The sequence below is a fragment of the Entelurus aequoreus genome, linkage group LG19, assembly GCF_033978785.1.
Source record: "Entelurus aequoreus isolate RoL-2023_Sb linkage group LG19, RoL_Eaeq_v1.1, whole genome shotgun sequence".
Taxonomy (NCBI): Eukaryota; Metazoa; Chordata; class Actinopteri; order Syngnathiformes; family Syngnathidae; genus Entelurus; species Entelurus aequoreus.
In genome coordinates, this window is record NC_084749.1 from 9,887,531 (window position 1) to 9,904,111 (window position 16,581).

The 16,581-nt window shown below is 38.4% G+C and overlaps 1 protein-coding gene across 2 annotated transcripts in view; it reads left to right on the forward strand.

The window, feature by feature from the left end:
* dnase2b (deoxyribonuclease II beta) overlaps window positions 1–16,581 on the forward strand; it is a 108,109-nt gene that overhangs the window by 50,457 nt on the left and 41,071 nt on the right. Inside the window, exons 1-3 of one of the 2 annotated variants that reach the window (XM_062027846.1) lie at window positions 6,725–6,903; window positions 7,674–7,775; window positions 10,846–10,888. The gene's annotated coding sequence lies outside the window, so the exon portion shown is untranslated. Of the gene's footprint in view, window positions 1–6,724; window positions 6,904–7,673; window positions 7,776–10,845; window positions 10,889–16,581 lie in introns of those variants that run through there. The other variant, XM_062027847.1, reaches the window with a different exon arrangement.

Consider the following 16,581-nt stretch of genomic DNA (forward strand, 5'->3'; position numbering starts at 1 on the left):
TAATCCTTAGTTTCATTTCTGTCTGTTTGACAGGAAGTGACAAGACCGTGGAACTCATCTAGTCCTTAGTTTCACTTCTGTCTGTTTGACAGGAATTGACAAGACGGTGGAACTCATCTAGTCCTTAGTTTCACTTCTGTCTGTTTGATAGGAAGTGAAAAGACGGTGGAACTCATCTGGTCTTTAGTTTCACTTCTGTCTGTTTGAGAGGAAGTGAAAAGACTGTGGAACTCATCTAGTCTTTAGTTTCACTTTTGTGTGTTTGACAGGAAGTGAAAAGACTGTGGAACTCATCTAGTCTTTAGTTTCACTTTTGTCTGTTTGACAGGAAGTGAAAAGACTGTGGAACTCATCTAGTCCTTAGTTTCACTTTTGTCTGTTTGACAGGAAGTGAAAAGACTGTGGAACACATCTAATCCTTAGTTTCACTTCTGTCTGTTTGACAGGAAGTGAAAAGACCGTGGTACTCCTTAGTTTCACTTCTGTCTGTTTGACAGAAAGTGACAAAACCGTGGAACTCCTTAGTTTCACTTCTGTCTGTTTGACAGGAAGTGACAAGACCGTGGCACTCATCTAGTCCTTAGTTTCACTTCTGGGAATGTGGCCTTGGTCACGGGCCATTGGCTCCGCAAATTGCTTTGGGATGTTGTCTGACCCCATTGAGGATTTCCACATTCATCATGTCATATTCTCTGCCCCAGACGACACACGTGCACACCTTGTTTGAGCGCAGGTTCGTGCTCACGCCTCCATCTCCACCTAAATGAGCACTTCTGGTACACCTTTGTTCTCTTGGTGGTGAAAGGATTTCAGACTTGGCTGGTCCCAGTTTTGAAAAGTCAACCACTCTTCATGCTTTGTTTCCGACCAAGAAAGAACAAGTGTGATGTTTCAATGTAAACATGCCAAGCTAAAGGCCACTAGGAGCTCGCAGCTACGCGACCGCTAAGCACACAATAGCACACAAGCTAGTCACAGGTAATAATCGGTGAACAATAAAACAGCACATCTGTCAATGTCAACTATCGGCTAAAACATGCAAAGTCTCCAAGGAAGTAGTGTTGCGTCAGACCAGACTTCCCTCCCAGGGAAGTAAAGTCACAGGTCAATCCCAAGTTCTTTCAGATGACATATATGCAGAGTAAGAAGGACCATCAAGACAGAATAGGAATATTATCAAGTTTTACTGAAGCTTCAGGAGAACAGCCCAGACCAATACATTCATACCGGCTTCTCAAGTTGTTCTAACAATCAAACGGAAGAGCCAACTTCTTGCACACAAAGAAAGCCCCCACATGTCCGGAAAGGAACACAGCCTCATTGTTCTACTACAGATAAGACAAAAGGGAGTATTCCATCTCCTACAGTGCAAGCCTTCAAGGTAACACACATAGTTTACTTGCGGACATAAGAGAAAAAATAGAAAGAGTACAAATGGAAAAACACTAGCTGCTTCAAACATGACTATGAATACAGAAAGAACTCTTAAACATATATGCATTCTCCACAGTAGCCAATCCAGTAACAAACGTGTCCGCGTCATTCAACTTGCAGCGTCATGAGCTTGACCTCAAATATTACTGTGACCATAAAATAAATGACCATCCCATTTCAACACAAAGACAGCTCGAGTCCATTCCAGACAGTTAATGATTAGTACATTATTGTCATTAATACATCGAGATGAACTGATACAGTACTGATTACCACTACCTGAGAGCCGATACCGATATTCGACAGTACCAATTTTTGGTGCTTTTGTGTGGGTTAGTAAATATGAATTGTTTTTGGTAATCAAATCTAATTTTTTATTGCAATACTTAAAAATGAGATGATTATTATAACTGTTGTCCAGTTGTTATATTTAGTTGTATTATTTTATCAACTGCAATATGACATTAAGTTACAACTACAGTTGCAAGTCTAAGACGTTAGATAATAATAATGATAATAATAATAATACATTTTACTTATAAAGCGCCTTTCTAGGCCCTCAAGGACACCGTACAAAAAATAGAAGTGTAAAGTTTATGGTGTTTTTTTTTTTTTGTTGCGCCCGAAAGTGTTAACATATTGTACTTATTACGCACCAGATGTTTGTTTGTAACGTGCATCTTAGTTGTAGTTAACTGAGGAATATACCTAAAAAATAAATAAATGCTAGCGTGCTAACATTAGCATGCCTGAAGTACCATGTACACCTACATAATTAGTGTTAGAATAATTGTTTCTAAGTTATCACAAAAACTTTGTGTTACGTTGAGTGTCCGGTGAGAAGCAAAAGCCGTCTTTGAAACCTACCAAGAGGAAGGCTTGTAAAACTCCACTGCGTAAGGGGAAAAGCAACATGGAGGGTTTTCTGTTTTCTTTCATGTATGGTAATCAACAGAAAGATATTGTTTTTACCCAAGGACTACAAAGCGGAGAGAAGGCAGGATCTGCCCAATTTCCAGACGACCTCTTTTCGAACCTCCTTTTTCAACCTCTTTTTGAACTGTTTTACGGACCTCTTTTTTGAACTGACCTTTTCTGTGAACTGTTTACAACCTTTGTCCTTCAGAAGCAGCTATGGCCATGTGGTTAGGGAAGGTCCAAATAAAAGAAGGAGGCGTGCAATCTTTTGGCAGAGCGTAATGACACTGTACAAGGGTACAGATGTCCAAGCGTCTCTCCTCAAATTGAGCCAAATTGAATTCTGTCTCTGTTCAATTCTTTGCTTCTTGTCTTGTTTAATCGATGTCATCAGTGTTTGAACCTGACAATTAGCGTTAAAAACGAGCATACTAACATTAGCAGGGCAACAAGTATCATTCGTCAAGTAACAAAATATTTCACGCTGAGGTGTAAAGTTAGCTAAAAAAAAAAGCAAGCATGCTAAAATGCTGACTGTAACATGCATCAAGACACCAAAATATATCTGAGGTGTGCACCTGTAAACCAAAATTGTTGGCAACACATTTGAGTAGCGAGGTAATTGTGGTTATGGAGCTGCATGAGTGCTGGGGAGCTACGGTTCATCCATCCAATAACGGGCAACAAGAGACGGATACTGGATGTGATTATTGACCAGGTCTACAAACCTTCGGGGTAAAAGAACAGAGACTGAATGGCTAATTGGAAGCGGGCAATTAGAAGCTTTTGCCCATAAATGTGGGCGCTCGTTAGCCAAGTGTTCTGCCGCATCATCAACTTGGGGTGATACCAAGGTGAAAGCTCTCATTAGGGTAGTGACAAATAACCTGCCCTGCTTCAGTGGCATAGATGAAGAGTGAAATGAAAAATGGTTTAAAGGGAACTGCACTTTTCATGGAATCATTGACAATCTTTACGTGAGACGAGAACACCTGTTTTTCTTTTTTTTATGCATTCTAACTCGTAAAATATGGCAAGCACGAGGTGGCTAACAATGCGGCCAATGAAAGTACTCCATTGCAAAACATCCAAAAACCTCCCACAATAACACGTCTTGGACTGAATATCAACCGAGTATTTGCGATATTATTATAAGAGCTAACGCCGAGGAACTACTTTTAGCGTCGCCGTACTCTATAGCGCTCATGAACAATATTGCTTTTTAAAACGGCAAATTTGTCGAAATAGTAATTATAGTTGCATATTACTTTCAGGTACCAAGTCTCCAAGGCATGTTAGAAAGCATCCAGCAACAAACGTGTCCACATCACTCAACTCACTGCGTCGTTAGCTTGATGTCATAAATTATTGTAACCACTAGGTGTCGCCAAAAAAACAATTACCCCTCCACTTCAACATAAAGACAACATGAGTCCATTTCAGATGGTGGAAAATAAATAGGTTAGTGTTAAAACGGCACCCATTTCATGTACCCAGGAATCAAGACCAGTACCCCACGGTACCAATGTTCGGTACTTTGGTGTTTGTTAAGCAATACAAGATGATACCGTAGTGGACATTCACACTTTGTTTTTAAATAAGTTGAAAAAGTGACAACTTTGACAATAAAATCCAAGTTTGTGATGTATATCGATACTGATATTCCTCATGATGGTATTTTTGGTCTTTTGGCGTTAATGAAATGTCTTGAACGACCACAAGAGGGCGCCACATCAAATGATAATAATAGCAAGTCTATTATTGTATGGTATGTTGTTAATAAAGGAGGATTTATTTATGACCACAAGAGAGCACCACATAATATGACATCACACCTGCCTTCTAATAGCAAGTCTATTATTATTATTGTATGGTATTGGTTGTTAATAAAGGATGATTTATTTATGACCACAAGAGGGCGCCACATCATATGACATCACACCTGCCAATGTATGCCTGCAGGGCACTTCTGACGTCATCCCTTGTAATGGCCACACAGATCCATCACAAAGGAAATTGGACTGTTTGGAACTCTGCTGGGAATCAGATTTATGTATGGCGCCCTTCCACAATATATCATATCGTAGGAATGTATCATCAATACTAGCTTCATTTGGAGCATAAACAGAATTTTATTGGGACCTTCAGGAGTGCAGCTGTCTGTGGCTTCATGTCAATATTTGCCTGTACACACACACACACACACACACACATATATATATATATATATATATATATATATATATATATATATATATATATATATATATATATATATATATATATATATATATATATATATATATATATATATATATATATATATATTAGGGGTGTGGGAAAAAATCGATTCGAATTCGAATCGCGATTCTCACGTTGTGCGATTCAGAATCGATTCTCATTTTTAAAAAATCTATTTTTTTTTTAAATTTTAATTTAATTTTAATTTTTTTAATTTAATTTATTTATTTTATTTTTTATTAATCAATCCAACAAAACAATACACAGCAATACCATAACAATGCAGTCCAATTCCAAAACCAAACCCGACCCAGCAACACTCAGAACTGCAATAAACAGAGCAATTGAGAAGAGACACAAACAAGACACAGAACAAACCAAAAGTAGTGAAACAAAAATGAATATGATCAACAACAGTATCAATATTAGTTACAATTTCAACATAGCAATACCTCATTGACATTATCATTAGACATTTATAAAAATTAAATAAAAAGAACAATAGTGTCACAGTGGCTTACACTTGCATCGCATCTCATAAGCTTGACAACACACTGTGTCCAATATTTTCACAAAGATAAAATAAGTCATATTTTTGGTTCATTTAATAGTTCAAACAAATGTACATTATTGCAATCAGTTGATAAAACATTGTCCTTTACAATTATAAAAGCTTTTTACAAAAATCTACTACTCTGCTTGCATGTCAGCAGACTGGGGTAGATCTTGCTGAAATCTAGGTATTGAATGAATAGAGAATCCTTTTGAATCGGGAAAATTTAGTTTTTGAATCGAGAATCGTGTTGAATTGAAAAAAAAAATCGATTTTCACGGAAATCGTGACCCCAAGAATCGATATTGAATCAAATCGTGGGACACCCAAAGATTCACAGCCCAGCCCTAATATATTTATATATATATATATATACAGTATATCATACTTGCCAACCCTCCCGTTTTTAGCGGGAGAATCCCGATATTCAGCGCCTCTCCCGACAACCTCCCGGCAGAGATTTTCTCCCGACAAACTCCCGGTATTCAGCCGGAGCTGGAGGCCACGCCCCCTCCAGCTCAATGCGGACCTGAGACTGAGTGGGGACAGCCTGTTCTCACGTCTGCTTTCCCACAAAATAAACAGCTTGCCTGCCCAAAGACGTCATAACATCTAGGGCTTTTATAGAGTGCACAACTGCGCACACAACAAGGAGACGAAGCAGAAGAACGAGGAAATTACAGACATGGCGGCCGAGATGATATACTCATCATGAACGGAGAAGTTAAACAGGACAATACTGCCATCTAATGGATAGCCACTGGAACACTGAAATTCAAGTATTTTTTTTCTTTTCTATGTAAATAAAATAAAAATAAATATATATATATAGCTAAAATTCACTGAAAGTCAAGTATTTCATACATATATATATATATATATATATATATATACATGAAATATATATGAAATACTCGAGTTGGTGAATTCTAGCTGTAAATAACCACGCCCCCAACCACGCCTGTATTATGATGATAGTATATATGATAGTATATATCTGTATCATGAATCAATTTAAATGGACCCCGACTTAAACAAGTTGAAAAACTTATTCGGGTGTTACCGTTTAGTGGTCAATTGTACGAAATATGTACTTCACTGTGCAACCTACTAATAAAAGTCTCAATCAATCAATCAAAAAGCCACCCGCCCCCAAACAAACCCCCCCCCCCACCCCCCCACCTCCCGATATTGGAGGTCTCAAGGTTGGCAAGTATGATATATATATATATATATATATATATATATATATATATATATATATATATATATATATATATATATATATATATATATATATATATATATATATATACATATATATAAATATACGAAATTATTGTTGATACAGTTTTTATGTCTGAATGATGGGGAAAGACATTATAAGCTTTTGCTTATTCCAGCTCCTTTTTGGACACACACCATGTCTTTATTTTTATTTTGTTTAAACTGTATAGAGATGGAGAGTATTTTTGGTTTGTGTGATCGAAGTACGGGATTTAAAAAACATACAAGAAAAACCCCATAAAAGGTTAACAAAAGTCTAATAGTAATAATATTTGCAAGGCCAACTCCACACTACGAGACATGATAGGAGGAGAACTACATTTCCCATGATCCTCTAGTGACGTGGGCGGAGGAAGCTATGACGCCGAGGAGCTAGTTGGCTTTGATTAATTTTTGATTTGATCAAATAAATAAGCTCATATTACGCCGAAAACACACCACGGGGAGCCGGAAAGTTTGTATCGCCATGTGTAAGTGTTTAACTCTGACTGGCCTTTATTGTCAAAAAAATAACACAATTATTAAATGTCTTCGATTTTGTATTAGCAACGCCAGCTAACTCTCCACGTTAGCTCGATAAATAAGGAAAGGAAGCTTCTTTATTTCATGATTACTTTGACTTTATGGCTCATTTGGGCTACAAAGTGTTCCACTGGTGAAGTTAGTCGGCGCCGCTGGACGTGCGTGGAATTGTGTTGACGCTATGAAGCTATTTTGAATGAAAGTCGTGGTTGAAGGGAGTCTTTTTGGCCACAGTTAGTTGGTAGTTGGGAAGCACGGTGGTACAGGGGTTAGTGCGTGTGCTTCACAATACGAAGGTTCTGGGTTCGACCCCGGGCTCGGGATCTTTCTGTGTGGAGTTTGCATGTTCTCGCCGTGACTGCTTCCTCCCACCTCCTAAAACATGCACCTGGGGATAGGTTGATTGGCAACACTAAATTGGCCCCAGTGTGTGAATGTTGTCTGTCTATCTGTGTTGGCCCTGCGATGAGGTGGCGACTTGTCCAGGGTGTACCCCGCCTTCCGCCCGAACAATGCTGTAGAAAAATGGATAGTTGGTAGTTGTTACAGCTTTGTTTACCACCCCTGCTCATGTCTTCCTGCATGTTTGTTTTGTTTACCACCCCTGCTCATGTCTTCCTGCATGTTTGTTTTGTTTACCACCCCTGCTCATGTCTTCCTGCATGTTTGTTTTGTTTACCACCCCTGCTCATGTTTGTTTCTCCTCCCAACACTGCAGCAGGCCCCGGAGGAAGGATGATGTTCCACCTGGAAAACATCATTTAAACTCTTGCCGAAACAAAACCACACCTGATGAAAATCAACTGCAACGTTACGGAAGGTAAGTACGATTGTTATGATCCATCTGGACACCACGGGTGCCAAACTCAAAGCCCGGGGGCCACAAATGGCCCGCCAAAGCCTGGAAATGGTGTGTGACGATAAAGCATTTCTTCTTTTTTCATCGAAGGGGAACTGCACTTATTGGGTGGAATTTTGCTTATCGTTCACTATCATTATGCAAGACAAAAACACATATTTTTAGTAGAGATGTCCGATAATGGCTTTTTTGCAGATATTCCGATATTGTCCAACTCTTAATTACCGATTCCGATATCAACCAATACCGATATATACAGTCGTGGAATTAAAGGCCTACTGAAAGCCACTACTAGCGACCACGCAGTCTGATAGTTTATATATCAATGATGAAATCTTAACATTGAAACACATGCCAATACGGCCGGGTTAACTTATAAAGTGCCACACTTCCGGTTGAAAAACTCCTTTGGTAATGATTTATGCGCGTGACGTCACAAAATCCACGGAAGTGGTTGGACCCCATCACCCGATACAAAAACCTCTTGTTTTCTTCGACAAAATTCCACAGTATTCTGGACATCTGTGTTGGTGAATCTTTTGCAATTTGTTTAATCAACAATGGAGGCTGCAAAGAAGAACGTTGTAGGTGGGATCGATCGGTGTATTAGCGGCTAAGTACAATACTTACAGCAACACAACAAGGACTACTTACTACGCCTAGCCGATGCTTGCCGCCAAACCCAAGGATGAAGTCCTTCGTCGCGCCGTCGATCGCTGGAACGCAGGTGAGAGCACGGCTGTTGATGGGAAGATGAGGGCTGGCTGGCGTAGGTGGAGCGCTAATGTTTTTATCATAGTTCTGTGAGGTCCGGTTGCTAAGTTGCTAAATTAGCCTTAGCGTCGTTAGCAACAGCATTGTTAAGCCTTACCAGGCTGAGAATTTTTAACCGTGTAGTTACATGTACATGGTTTAATAGTACTGTTGATCTTCTGTCTATCCTTCCAGTCAGGGGTTTATTTATTTTGTTTCTATCTTCATTTGAGAACGATGCTATCACGTTAGCTCAGTAGCTAAGTGTGTCACCGATGTATTGTCGTGGAGATAAAAGTCACTTTAAATGTCCATTTCGCGTGCTCGACTCTCATTTTCAAGAGGATATAGTATCCGAGGTGGTTTAAAATACAAATCCGTGATCCACAATAGAAAAAGGAGAGAGTGTGGAATCCAATGAGCCAGCTTGTACCTAAGTTACGGTCAGAGCGAAAAAAGATACGTCCATCACTGCCTCTCCAGTCCTTCACTGTAACGTTCCTCATCTACGAATCTTTCATCCTCGCTCAAATTAATGGGGTAATCGTCGCTTTGTCGCTCCGAATCTCTCGCTCCATTGTAAACAACGGGGAATTGTGAGGAATACTAGCTCCTGTGATGTCACGCTACTTCCGGTACAGGCAAGGCTTTTTTTATCAGCGAGCAAAAGTTGCGAACTTTATCGTCGATTTTCTCTACTAAATCCTTTCAGCAAAAATATGGCAATATCGCGAAATGATCAAGTATGACACGTACACATAGAATGGATCTGCTATTCCCGATGAAATAAAAAATAAAAATTTCAGTAGGCCTTTAACACATTATTATGCCTAATTTTGTTGTGAGGCCCCGCTGGATGCATTAAACAATGTAACGCTTGAATTGGCACGGTGGCAAAGTCCTGGAGGAAAGAATTCATACCATGAAGCGGCCCTCATGACTGCGATGTGGCCCAGGATGGAAATGACTTTGACAGTCCTGCCTTATTTAAAGCTGGGGGATTGTACTGTTCCCTTTATTTTTGAACATGAATTCATTGAGGTACATGTTTACAGTTGCAAAATGGCCGAAAAGGAGTAAGAAGCAGCCTATCTTTTTTAATCCTACCCCTTCGTCATCCCAGCACATATTTTACACATGAGATGTCAGCATAACATAATACAATATTATATCAAAAATAAAGGGCAACCAACGTCCCTTCAGGTCAAATTAACCGGAAATTTACCTGCTGCTTTTACTGACATAGAAATAATACAAAATCAATTAATTGCTTGTATTCCGACAGGTCATTTCTTCCCGGAAGTGAAAGGCAGTGGTGGTCAACCAAGCCAAGATGGTTGTTGTACAATAAATGACAAAATAGAACAAATGTGCTAATTAAAAATAATAATTTGGTCCAATAATATTTGGATAATTACTGCATAACATGAATTAATTTCCTTACTCAAATAAGAATAATAGACCAAATTAATGTTACACAGCTGTCACTTCCTGCCACTAAACTTGCAAATACTTGTTCTTCTCAGGTTCCTCTGTTTACATTTTCACACTTTGCACTATTTTCTTACACTTTATGAAGCATTCCTTACGTATTCATTATTTTTTCACCTTAAAGAGCTTATTGTTAGGTGTATATTGAGATATTGGAATTTTGTTGACTGATTGTTTTCCATGCTTGTATTGATATTTATTCCCTTTCTGCCTTGATAGTTGAGGGTATTATAGCCAAAGGGAGGTTGCATTTCAAATAAAAATGTTAATATTTATTATATTTTTCTGCTGGTCCATATTTTCCATAGGTCATGAAAAATATTAATAATTATTGATACCGACCAATATAAAAACGTATATCGTGATACCCTACTTTAGCATATCAGTATGTAGAATTAAAATATGTTAAGTACAAAGCAGAACAATCCTGATAAACACCTTGAACCTTATTGGAAAATAAGATACTCCTATTCATATCATACTATGAACCATACATTCTTTAACTATTTATAATTTGTTGATATTCATGTTTTAAATAATGATTGACTTACTCATGTGTCTATTCATTTACTGTTGTGTTACATAACTGGTAGTAACAAATGTGTTCAAAACTGCTATGATACGAAAAAAGGTAGGACTAAAAAGGCTGTGCTTCCTCCCACTCCATTTGGGACATGCTGTAATATGTGACATATCATATTGTAATTGCATGCATGTAGGAAATATACTAGCAGGAACATTGTTTGGTGATGATTGTCATAACGGATCTTTCTCTTTTGTGTTGCAGCCGGCATGGAAGACAAGGCAAATGGTTCTGTCAACGCCAAAAGGTGAAGTCACACTGAAAATGACCTGCTTGACAATGTTGCAGTGCTCTGCAACAATCTTAGGGCACCATTGACTGTTGTTTGCAATTATAAAAGGCTAAGGACATTTCTTCCTATAGTTTGTGTGTATTGACTTTAACTTCAAAAAGTAGCAGGTGTTGATTCGGAGCAAATACGTTGTAAATATATTTAATTTTGGATGTATCAAATCTGTATTGTTTTTTATATTTAACCATACACTATAATAAAACAGTATTATAATTTGGGTTGGGAATTGAAAACCTGGGGCCGTACTTATCAAGCTTCTTAGAGTGCCATTTTACACTTAAGTCCTGAGAATTAGCGAAATGTAGTCCTACTCTCAAACTTAAGAATAAAAGCTTTTTATCAACGTTCTTAAGTCTAAGAATCACTCCTACTCTCCACGATATTTAAGAGACCTTCAGAGGTGTCTTAAGTGGTTAGGAGTTGCCAGCAGGGGATGGCACTGAGGCGAGAGAGACGTGCGCGAACGTTCAGGGAACGGAACAATGTTGTTGTTTTTTTGATGACGAGCAGCTGATCAAACGGTATCGTTTAGACAGAGCGGATATTATTTTTGTCACAGATTTAATACTTTTCCATTCCTTGTTGATTTCTGCATGTGTCTGCAGTGGGATAGTATATATAGAGCCACCCACACCAGTTTCAAATTAGTTGCCTAATTAATGAATTGGAAAGAAAATTTTATGACAGTAGCGTATGTGTGTGGCCGTGAGGTGAGTGACGTCAGTGAGTGTGTGGGCGATAGAAGAGAGGGAGCGGTAGCGTGAGTGCCGGCGGGGACTAGTTTGTTTTGTATTATTTTGCAGTTTATTGTCAAAATATACACTCCCATTGTCCACTTAAATATTTCCAAGATATTTCTTTATTCTTAGACAACGGATTCCCTTCCGTGATTGGTCATTTCTATGGACACAGAAATAACGTCACCTAAAATTCCGTTTACGGCACATAGTAATGTCGTAATTCAGCTCTGAGTGTGACACTTAAGATTCAGTCCTACACTTCGCTGAAAGTGTGAGTAAGACGCTTGATAACTAACTTTTAAGTGTAGCTTTCAGCGAAGAATTTATTTACTCTTAAGTCAGCTCTTAGCAGACTTCTTAGGAGTAATTCTAAGAAGCTTGATAAGTACGGCCCCAGTTCTCTGTGTATCAACTCCATAGAATCACTTGCCCTTTAACGGTTTCCTGATCGATGGCAGTGGTTGGCAATGATGTCATTACGCGTTGTGCGTAGTGACGTCAGAAAGCAAAATGCCGGCGCCCGGGTGAAACAAAGTCTCTGGTACTAGTCTTGAAACTGTGGAAACATTGTGTTTTTTAGGAGTGCATTTTAACCAAAGATTGACCTGGCGAGTACATATTAAATTTAAAGCTGTTGTCAATTTGATGAGATGCCTTACAGGTACAAGGTGGGGTGCGGATTTTAAGTCATTAAAATGTATTTATATAGCTTTTTATAAGATCCCAAATTGACTATGGATGTATAGCCTACAGATCTGCTGCTACATCTAGCCTCTCAAAACTGGATGTGATTCAATGTCAGGCTTTAAGAATATGCTTGGGTGCAGTGAGAAGATCAGCGGTGTGTGTTTTACAAGTAGAAGCAGGAGAAATGCCTTTACAAGTGAGAAGAGACCAACTTTTAGCTCATTATTGGATTCATTTGAGAGGACATGGAGAGTCTCACCCGGGAAAAGTTGTGACCCAGGCATACTGGGAGAGGGAAAGTGGTGAAATAAACTGTTTTGGCTGGAAAGGAAATCCGATAGCTCAGATTATGGGTGTGTTGGGTATAGACTGTAGTGTGGCCAACTCATCCTCTATGGCTATTTGGAAAACCAATAGTGGACCTTGAATTACTGTCAGTTAAACAAAGAAAGAGTAATGCAGATATGGTGGGTGTGTTTTATAACCTGGTTGAAACCAAATATAATAACTGAACTCAGATATTTACGAATGGATCCAAGGACCCAGAGAATAAGACCCGGTCAGCAATATCGGTACCGGATCACCAGTTTGGGTGTTGCAAGAGAAGATCAGATATTAGTGTGTATGTAGTCTGAAATGTTTGCCATATTAATGGCACTTGAATGGGCTAAAGAAAGTGAATACAGGAAGGCATTGATATGTAGTGATTCTGTTTCAACTCTTACAACTATTGAGTCAGGAAATGCTTAGTGTCATCAGGGAATATTGTATGAAATTATATTTATCCACTCCAGAATGATGAGTGAAGGAAGAGAAGTTGTATTTGTATGGGTACCTGCTCATGTGGGAATACTGGGAAATGAAAGAGCAGATAGGCTCGCAAAGACAGCAACCAAGAAAGATGAGATTGATGTAAACATGAAGTTATTTAAGAGAGAAGGCAAAAGTCTAATTGGACAGAGGGCTAGTCAGCAGTGGCAAATAACTTGGGAAAATTATGAAAAAGGAAGGCAGTTATTGTCTGTTCAGAACCAGGTCCAGGTTCCAAGATGGAGAGGGACTGTAAGGAAACATCAAGGAATAATGAGCAGAATTAGGTTTGGTCATAGCTATATAAATGATCAATTGTTTTTAGCCTGTATTTATTAGAATTTTGCTTACAGTGTTTGAAGACCCCACATTTTCTGAGGTGTTCATAAACCGTAAGCTATATTGATCCAAATGATATCAAAAGAAGACTTCTGTTGCATGTTATGTATACAGGGTTTCCCCAAGATACCTGTGGCCGTCGGGGCGTGGTCAGTGGCGTGGTTATGGGTGTGACGTCATCGAATAATTTGCCTAATCTGCTATGATCATATGATTTTCTTAAAAATATACAAAAATTCACTAGTGTTTTTTGCAATTGACTCTGTTTTATCCTGCATCTAAATGTGTTTTAACTTTTGTGCAGCACTTTGTGAAACTTGTATTGTCTAAAATGTGCTGTATAGAAAAAATTGTCCATTGGATTGGATAAAAAGGCTAAAAAAGTGTACACACACATTTAAAAACAAACCTGTTATTATTGATTAGTATTAAGATATATTTGTATATCCTTTTGCCATATTTTCAATTGTTGCTTATTGTACAAGCTACTTTGAGAAGTCTCATTCTGGAGACTTGAATTACTTGTTTTAATTATAAAAATACTAGGAACAAATATAATCTTCTTTTGGTATTATTATAAAATGTAGTCATGTTTAGAGACTCTTAACTTCTGCGCCTCGATTTCGCTGAGGAAAAGAGGCAAGCTACAGGAAGCATGACGTCACACTTGCTTGGCACTGTTGCTACAGTTGGACTTTCTCTTCTTAATATTTGCACATTTTGTAGATGGCTGTGTATCTGGTTACGTTCATATCACAGACATGCTGACAACGCTCCAGACAATGGAATGCGCTTTGTTTAAATCCAGTTTCGGCAGCACTATTTTCAGTACATCACCTGTCAATAGTGCGCAAATAATAGGCTATATACAGTCATGGTCAAAAGTTTACATACACTTGTAAAGAACATCATGTCATGGCTGTCTTGAGTTTCTAATAATTTCTACTACTCTTGAAAAGAACATAATGTCATGGCTGTCTTGAGTTTCCAATAATTTCTACTACTCTTATTTTTTTGTGATAGTGATTGGAGCACATACTTGTTGGTCACAAAAAAACATTCATGAAGTTTGGTTCTTTTATGAATGTATTATGGGTCTACTGAAAATGTGACCAAATCTGCTGGGTCAAAAGTATACATACAGCAATGTTAATATTTGGTCTGACATCACATGGACAAAGATAAGACCGCCTGAAGGAAAGTTCTATGGTCAGATGAAACAAAAATTGAGCTGTTTGGCCACAATACCCAGCAATATGTTTGGAAGAGAAAAAGGTGAGGCCTTTAATCCCAGTAACACCATTTCTACCGTCAAGCATGGTGGTGGTCGTATTATGCTCTGGGCATGTTTTGCTGCCAAAGGAACTGGTGCTTTACAGAGAGTAAATGAGACAATGAAAAAGGAGGATTACCTCCAAATTCTTCCGGACAACCTAAAATCATCAGCCTGGAGGTTGGGTCTTGGGCTCAGTTGGGTGTTCCAACCGGACAATGACCCCAAACACACGTCAAAAGTGGTAAAGGAATGGGTAAATCAGGCTAGAATTAAAGTTTTAGAATGGCCTTCCCAAAGTCCTGACTTAAACGTGTGGACAATGCTGAAGAAACAAGTCCATGTCAGAAAACCAACAAATTTAGCTGAACTGCACCAATTTTGTGAAGAGGAATGGTCAAAAATTCAAGCAGAAGCTTGTGGATGGCTACCAAAAGCGCCTTATTGCAGTGAAACTTGCCAAAGGACATGTAACCAAATATTAACATTGCTGTATGTATACTTTTTACCCAGCAGATTTGGTCACATTTTCAGTAGACCCATAATAAATTCATAAAAGAACCAAACTTCATGAATGTTTTTTGTGACCAACAAGTATGTGCTGCAATCACTCTATCACAAAAAAATAATCAATCAATCAATCAATCAATGTTTATTTATATAGCCCTAAATCACAAGTGTCTCAAAGGGCTGTACAAGCCACAACGACATCCTCGGTGTCGAGTGGGTCTGACATAATATTGTGAAAGTCCAACACATCAGCGAAAGTCCAGTCCATGGTGGAGCCAGCGGGAACCATCCCGAGCGGAGACGGGTCAGCAGCGTAGAGATGTCCCCATCTGATGGACAGGCTAGCGGTCCACCCCGGAGCAGAGTAGAAAAGAAAAGAAAAGAAACGGCAGATCAACTGGTCTAAAAAAAGAGTTGTAGAAATTATTGGAAACTCAAGACAGCCATGACATTATGTTCTTTACAAGTGTATGTAAACTTTTGACCAGGACTGTATACATCCATTCAAACTCAATGGATAGGTCCCTTGTTTTGCAGTATATTTGATTAGTATTTATTTATAAATATATATTTCAGCCTTGATAATAATATTTGTGATTATTGTGAAAAAAATTAATTTTAAAACACATGTTGCTAACAAATTCTTATTCAATAAAATTGTCAGCATAATCTGTTGTAAAAAAAAAAAAAATTTCATGAAATTCAAACCCAAAATTTTAGTTACATAAATTTGGTGTCCAATAAAAGCTTTCGTAATAAAGACACAAATGAACCGCCATACATTTGGGCATGAATGGAAGAGTCAACCAGCATATTTGCACGAACCAACTAACAAACGATGGCAAGAGGCAGAGGTCTCCAATAGGTTGTATTCACCTGACGTCACGTCCGGCTCATTACATATGCGAGGCTCCAAGTGGTGGGCTGGCGAGCGTCTGTTGTCAAATTGTTCTGTGCCTTTCTGGAAGAAAAATGCCCTATGCTTGTGTTGTTCGAACCGTTCAAATCGAGAAAAGGGTAAACGTTTCTTCAGAGTTCCTCGATAGGTAATCAAAAAGGGCGGAAGAGTGCAGGATTTTACGAGAGAAGACAAGAAAAGTAGCTCACACTTCAGTCCAAGAAGGCAGAGTCGAATAACACAAGTTTGCAGTGATCACTTTGTTAAAGGTTTGTTTGATATACTTTTAATGTTTAGCATTTTCCATTGAAGTATTATCTTGACATTATTTGTATTTTATCTTGTTTCAGAGTTCTTAAAACACATTTTCTTGTGAGTGTTTCGTAAAGCA